General features: G+C 44.4%; 1 pseudogene; it reads right to left on the bottom strand.

The window, feature by feature from the left end:
* Nucleotides 1–368: 368 nt before the first annotated feature.
* LOC128584295 (60S ribosomal protein L11-like) lies at nucleotides 369–900 on the bottom strand (annotated as a pseudogene).
* Between the last annotated feature and the right edge of the window lie 7,014 nt (nucleotides 901–7,914).

Raw genomic sequence — 7,914 nt, 5'->3', positions numbered from 1 at the left:
CTCACGCCTGTAATCCCAGCACTCGGGAAGGCCAAGGCAGGTGGGTTACCTGAGCTAAGGAGTTCAAGACCAGCCTGAGCCACAGTGAGACCTCATCTCTAAAAATAGCCGGGCCTTGTGCTAGGTGCCTGTAGTCCCAGCTACTTGGGAGGCTGAATGAAAAGAATGGCTTGAGCCCAAGAGTTTGAGATTACTGTGAGCTATGTTGTTATAGCACTCTATAGGGACTGGGGTGAGGGGAGGGGGATGACAAAGTGAGACTCTGTCTGAAGAAAAAGATTTCATCTTGAAACTAATCTTCTTCCTCTTCTTCTTTTTTTTTTTTCACTGAAAACATTTTTATTGGCCTTTTGGATAGAAACGGGAATTTATTTGCCAGGAAGGGTGATCCCATAATACTTCTGCTGGACCCAGTGCCCGGCCTCCTCTTTGCAGATTCTGTGTTGGGCCCAGTGCAGCCTGTCCTGCGCTTCTTGTCTGTGATGCTGAAACCTGGCCTACCCAGCACCACACAGAAGTCTGGGCCATAGATACCAATGTTTGGGTCATATTTGATACCCAGATTGATGTGCTCTGGGATCCCAAAGCCAAAGTTTCCAGTATCTGAGAAGTTATTTTTTCTTAATTCATATTCTCACACCTCAGAACATTCTCCAGGATTTTTTCTGCCTTGGACCCTCTGACTGTGCAGGAGACTGCAATCTTCTCATTTTTCCTGATGCCAAAGCATCTGACAGTGTGTCTAGCTTTGGAAAACACACGGGTCTGGTCGGTGAGCTGCTCCAATGCCTTCGCTGCCCATGTCAGTCTGTCTCCACTCTCCCACACACAGATGTTGAGGCAGAGCTTGTGGATGCGAAGTTCCCACATGGGGTTGTCCTTTTCACCTTGATCCACTATGATCAGAGCCGGAAGAGAGAGTCAGTCAGGAGTATATCTGAAAGATTTATAACATTTTTCATTTGCCAGTTTTCTCTCCCCACTCTAGATGAATGATTTTTTTTTCCCCTAGACACAGAGTTTCACTTTATTGCCCTTGGTAGAGTGCTGTCGCGTCACAGCTCACAGCAACCTCCAACTGCTGGGCTTAGGCGATTCTCCTGCCTCAGCCTCTGGAATAGCTGGGACTACAGGCACCTGCCACAACGCCTGGCTATTTTTTGTTGCAGTTTGGCCAGGGTGGGTTCGAACCCACCACCCTTGGTATATGAGGCCAGCACCCTACCCACAGAGCTTCAGGTGCCGCCCTAGATTAATGGATTTTTTATTTTTTATTTTATTGTCCTAAACAATTGTTGCTAGGCAATTCTGTCTAAATTTGCATTTTCAAAGACAGGAAACTAGGTAGGACATTTACATAAAAAAAGAAAATTTACATCTATATCAAGCCACACAATTTATACTTAAACAAAGGTAACATTTGTTACATAAACTTTGAGCCATTGTCCTTTTTGTAATAAAAAGTTTCCCCTCCCCTCCCCTCCCCTCCCTTTCCCTTCCTTTCCTTTTCCTTTCTTTCATTTTTTTGAGACAGAATCTTGCTCTGCCCCCAGCTAGAGTGCAGTGGCGTCATAATAGCTCACTGCAACCTCAATTCCTGGGCTTAAGCCATCCTCCTATCTCAGCTTCCTCTTAAGTAGCTGGGACTACGAGTGCACATCACCATGCCTGGCTAATTTTTTCTTTTCTTGGTAGAGATGAGGTCTTGCTCTTGCTCAGGATGGTCTTAAACTCCTGACCTTGAGCAATCCTCTTGCCTGGATTACAGGTATGAGCCACTTTGTCCCCCAGTCTCCCAATCCTTAAAGTTTTTAGTAGTTTGTGTATAGAGGGAGGTATCCTTACAAATGGAGATTTTTTTTTTTTTATAGATGTAACATTTCTTTTACAAAGAGCTTTAAAATAGCCAACAAGCTGTAGACTGATTTAGTTTGATAGGTGATCTTGTCAGTTTAGCTTGTTTCTTAATTAGATTACTAGCTTTAGGGTGGAGCTTCTTAAAGGAACAGACCATAATTTTAGCACTGGTACAGCTAGGAGACAGAATACTGTACTTAGATCCTAGTTATCATTTTGAGTATTTTTTTTTGAGACAAAGTCTTAAGCTACCCTGGGTAGAGTGCTATGGCATCACAGCTCAGAGCAACCTCAAACTCTTGGATTTATGCAATTCTCTTGCCTCAGCCTCCCAAGGAGCTGGGTCTACAGGCACCCATCACAACGCCTGGCTATTTTTTGGTTGTAGTCGTCACTGTTATTTGGCAGACCCAGGTTGCATTCAAACCTGCCAGCCCCATCGTATGTGGCTGGTGCTGTAACCACTGAGCTACAGGCGCCAAGCCTCGAATTATTTTTTTGTCAGCTATTTTCATAGTCTGTGAATATTAGATATGCAATCAGCATGATTGTTGGTAATTGTGGCCTACACAAAGTTATTCAATGGCTAAACAAATTCAATATCTAAACATGTTTTCCTAAACAAACATTCTTGCTGGGAAAGAAAGAATGTTAAGATATAGACCAAGGAACAATCACAAATATAGTTTTAATTATTACTTTTAAACTTAAAGAAACTACCAGGATAACGTATGTAAGTATTCTAGTAAGACTTGCTATTCTGAATAATGTAACATCTTTAAGTTCTATAAATATATAAGTTTTAGAACACATTCTGCTTAAAGTTGTTAACTAATTAGATCTTTCTAAAATACCAACATCCCAAAATAAAATTTATTTATATGATATTACCTGATTATAGACCAAATAAACCTCCAACATCAATCCTTACCATCTCAAATAAAGACACAAAGTTGTAACATTTTTATATCAAGATCAAGATCAAGCTATTTAAAAATCTAAATGGTCTCAAACCACTTTTCTACTTAAGTGTAAACTTGAGTACATGTAATATTTCCAAAATAGTAAGATTGTTTTGAGATTCTCTTTGGATTCTAAGAATAATTACTACACAAAAATTAGCAGTTCAGGAATTCTTTTTGAATTATCTTTAGGCAAAGGCTTTCGCTATGGCAACACAATGTACACAGTGCAGGCTGGCTTGCAACCAGTACTCAGAACACATCAAGAGTGAGCCAGACCAAAAGAAGCCTCCAATTTGCTTCAAACAGATTTTTTATGTGTACCTTTCCACACACAATGAAGACAGTGGAAGAAATTACATCTACAACTAGAATGAAGACACCAGAATCAAAATAGCTTTATAAACCTTTGGCTAAAAGTTTCTGTTTTTGTGCCATCATTTACTTAGAGTTTCATTTATCCTAATACTGACATTTGTTTTTGTTGAAGCATGCCTACTTTTTACACAGGAGATTTAACTGTTTTCATTACACCAACTTATCAAAAACACATAAATATGGATCATTTTGTTTTGACTAGGTTTGCAGTTTTATAACTCCTTTTTTTTTTTTTTTTTTTTGAGACAGAGCCTCAAGCTGTCGCCCTGGGTAGAGTGCTGTAGCATCACAGCTCACAGCAACCTCTAGCTCCTGGGCTTAAGCTATTCTCTTGCCTCAGCCTCCCAGTAGCTGGGACTATAGGCATTTGCCACCACCCCTAGCTATTTTTTGGTTGTAGTTGTCATTGCTGTTTGGCAGGTCTGGGCTAGATTCGAACCCACCAGCTCTGGTGTATGTGGCTGGCATCTTAGCTGCTTGAGCTACAGGCGCCGAGCCTGTAGTTTTATAACTCTTGTCTTAAATCCTGACAGGCAAAAATATATGCTGAAAACTTTGAAGACATTTTTATTTTACCAATAAAAATTTAAAAACCAGCTTATTTACCAAAGATTACTAAATCCATGTGAAAAGCCTTTGGGCTTGATTACTTAATTTATGAGAGCTTCTTTTTTTTTGCAGTTTTTGGCCAGGACAGGATTTGAACCCACCACTACGGGTATATGGGGCAGGTGACCTACTTCTTTGAGCCACAGGCACCGCCCATGAGAGCTTCTTTTATTAATAAGCCAATTTTGGTACCATGTAGACATAATATATAATACACGTACATACCTAAAACACATCCAAACACACACGCACAATGTTTCAATAACTTGTTGTTGTTGTTGTTTTGAGACAGAGTCTCACTATGTTGCCCTTGGTAGAGTGCCACAGCATCACAGCTCACAGCAATCTCAAACTCTTGGGCTTAAGCTGTTCTCTTGCCTCAACCTCCCCAGTAGCTGGGACTACAGGCGCCCACCACAATGCCCGGCTATTTTTTGCTGTTGTTGTTGCTGTAGTTGTCACTGTTGTTTGGCAGGCCCAGGCTGGGTTCCAACCCCCCAGCTCCGTTGTATGTGGCTGGTGCCCTAGCCGCTGAGCTATAGGCACCGAGCCTGTTTCAGTAACTTTTATCTCAGAATCCTAGCCATGAGATATTCTGAAGTTTCACATAAATCTATATACATTATGTCTCCATTCCTCTCTTTCCCTTTTCAAAGGTGGGTGTCCCCATATCTTGGTCAGGTTGCCAATGTGAATGGAGATGTCTTTCAATCTCCTAGACCTTAGGACAGGGATATCTTCTCATCTCCTAGACTTCAGGATGGAGGTGTCTTTCAACCTCCAAGACTCTGAATTATGCTTATATCATCATCAGCAAATTGCAAGTAGGCACAAAAGATAAAAGAGATAGAGAGTGTAACAGGCTCCACATTGACACGTGACGCTCCAATGCAGGTAAAAATCAATATAAAGATACACAAGAGCTTCCAAACCAAAGAACTTCAGTTCAGCTAATAAACCCTATGAGTGCCAAATCAAAACAGTTAGGTTAATTTCTACTCTTGCCAATGGTTGGGGGCTTATATGACTCAACATAAACAGACAGTAGGCCTAGAAAACTTTTTAGGGTGACCAAACCATTTGTATTGTTTTCCTAGGGCTGTGGCAACAAATTACCATACACTTGGTAACTTCAAACAGCAGAAATACATCGTCTCACAGTTCTAAAAGCCAGAAGATTGAAATCGAAGTGTCAAGAGGGTTGGATCCTCTGACGGCTCTGGGGAGGAGTCTTTCCTGGACTTCCAGCTCCTAGTGGGTCCAGGTATTCTTTTTTTTTTTTGTTTTGTAGAGACAGAGTCTCACTTTATGGCCCTCGGTAGAGTGCCGTGGCCTCACACAGCTCACAGCAACCTCCAACTCCTGGGCTTAAGCGATTCTCCTGCCTCAGCCTCCCGAGCAGCTGGGACTACAGGCGCCCGCCGCAACGCCCGGCTATTTTTTTGTTGCAGTTTGGCCGGGGCTGGGTTTGAACCCGCCACCCTCGGTATATGGGGCCGGCGCCTTACCGACTGAGCCACAGGCGCCGCCCGGGTCCAGGTATTCTTTAGCTTATTTCTGTGTAACTCTAACCTCTGCCTGTTCACATGGCCTCCTCCCCCCATCCCAAACTTCCCTCTGCCTTTCTTTTATAAAGATTGGATTTAGGGCTCACCCAGGTAACCCAGAATAATATCATCTCAAGATCTTTAACTTCATTATCTCTGCAAACCCTTTTTTCCCAAATAAGGTCACATCCACAGACTCCAGATGGACATATTTGGTGGGAGCACTGTGCAACCCATGTCATCCAGACTCAGTAAAGGGGCTCCGTTCACAGTGATGCCAGGCCAGCTCATACAACAGGGCTATACCTGGGGCCAGTGTGAGGGATATTGCTAAATGGGAGATGTGGTGGGCATCTCCTCCCCTACAGGGCCTGTAGTGCCCACTAACCATTTGTCCCCACCCCTAATTTGGAGGCATGCCTCACTAGACAGAACTCTGTACAATCAAATGATCTTTCTACCATGACCCAACCTGGATCCTTCCCACTTATAAACCCTACCTGTAAGTGGCTGGCACCATGAGATAGAGCCAAAGCCTCAGGGAAAAGGCCACCAAAATGTGTGGGTCTCCTTAGAGTGTACCCCTTATTTCATCTGATCATAGCACACACACTGGTGGTCCTCTGGGGGAAAGATGTGCAGTGCCCAGGAAGCATTAATGGTGAGGCTTCAGGCGCTGTCACACCTGAGTCTTGCTGTAAGCCACAAGGTTACACCCGAGGACAGCTACTAATACTACTCTGGAAGGCATCCACCCAGCTCTTGAAGTACAGTGCCTCAGCCTCAGGGTGCCCACCTGGGCTGGAGCGGTAGTGTCCAAAGGCTTTGCCTTGGCCTGGCACCTCTGCTCAGGGCTCCCTTCACCCTGCCCTACTTTCAGTCTTTCTGCCCAGATCCCCTGGCAAGTGGCATTCCGCCAGGATGAGAACAGAGGGCTGAGTAGAGGGGCCCTCTCTGCAGTTCCTCCTGGGTCTCAGCAGTTGTTCACCCTCTTTATGTGCCTAAGTCAGCACTTCACTGGGCTGGAGAGAGACGGTGGGCAGGGGGAGGAGATGGTGCAATTGGGTTTGGAGTTGAGGAAATGCCACTCCAAAATATCCTGCATGGGCAAGCTGATTGCTTCAAACTGAGGGCAAGCGAGGGACGGCAGATGCGGGCAGAGACTTTCCCTGAGCTTCCTTTGTTGGCCTAAAGACAGACCCTCCAAACAGAAGGCAACTGTTGTGAATCTCTGGGATCTATCTCATCAGTCAGGGAAGATTAACTTCTGTGACGGGAGACTGGGAGTCAACACACCTCCAGACAGATTTTGTCACAGCGTGTCATAAGTTCCATTCATCTTTCTCAAAATCATTCTCTCTGTCCTAAATTGCCTACATCCCTCCTCCCCTCCCCACTATGAAGAGAGTATATCAGCTTCTAGATCTCACTGGGTTTTGGGTAATCATTTTTCTTTCCTGTGATGCCTCAGTACATATAATCAATTTGTGTATCTTTCTCCTGTTAATCTGCCTGCAGTTTATTTCATAGACCCAGACATGGAAGCCTCAGAGTGTAGAGGGGAAGCCCTCCCTCTCCTGTGCTTCCCCCCCTCCTCCTGTCTGCCCTACACTTCTTTTTTTTGAGACAGTGTCACTATGTCACCCTTGGTAGAGTGCTGTAGCATCACAGCTCACAGCAACCTCAACCATAAATCCTGGCTTTGAGCTGTAACAAAGTCGTTTCAGAAAGCTCCTGGTTAGGCTCAGCGCCTGTAGCTCAGTGGTTAGGGTGCTGGCTACATATACTGAGGCTGGCAGATTCGAATTTGGCTGGGGCCTGCTAAAAACAACAATGACAACTACAAAAATAACAACAAAGTAGCTGGGCATTGTGGTGAGCACCTGTAGTACCACCGACTTGGGAGGCTGAGGCAACAGAATTGATTAAGCACAAGAGTTAGAGGTTGCTGTGAGCCATGACGCCACTGCACTCTACCAAAAGCAACATAGTAAGACTCTGTCTCAAAAAAAAAAAAAAAAAAAAGCTTCTGGCTATCAAGTCGAGCTAAACAAAAAAAAATATGGGCTTTTCCAGAAGGAACAATGTGGCCCATGAGTGTACATGCACAGAATGGGGCAAATGATCGGAACAGGTTTCCTAGTGGCAAGAAAGGGGCTGCTTCCAAGGCAAACTCGGGTGGCAGCTAGAGGGGGACACCGCCCCCAGTTCCCAGGGTCTCAGCTCCTCTCTGGCTGGGTCTGCCACTGTTTTGGCACTTTTGCAGTCTGGCTCTCTTTTCCAGGGAGGTCCCCCACCGTCAGGGAGGTGAGCCCGGAGCAAGGTGGAGTGTGGGCCAAATATACAGGGAAGGGTTCCCTCCATGGAGGCCAGAGAGTGGGCAAAGTCTTCCCAAGGAGGGCACTTGTGTTGGCCTCCAAGGACAGGTAGAATTAGAGAGGAATTGATTGGAACAACAACAAAGATTTTTTTTTTTTTTATAGATTTTATTTTATTTTATTTTATTTTATTTATTTATTTATTTTTGCGGTTTTTGGCCAGGGCTGGGTTTGAACCCGCCA

The sequence above is a fragment of the Nycticebus coucang genome, chromosome 4, assembly GCF_027406575.1.
Source record: "Nycticebus coucang isolate mNycCou1 chromosome 4, mNycCou1.pri, whole genome shotgun sequence".
In the NCBI taxonomy this organism is placed as follows: Eukaryota; Metazoa; Chordata; class Mammalia; order Primates; family Lorisidae; genus Nycticebus; species Nycticebus coucang.
Note: the sequence above shows the minus strand (reverse complement) of the source record. Positions and strands in the feature narration are given on the sequence as shown.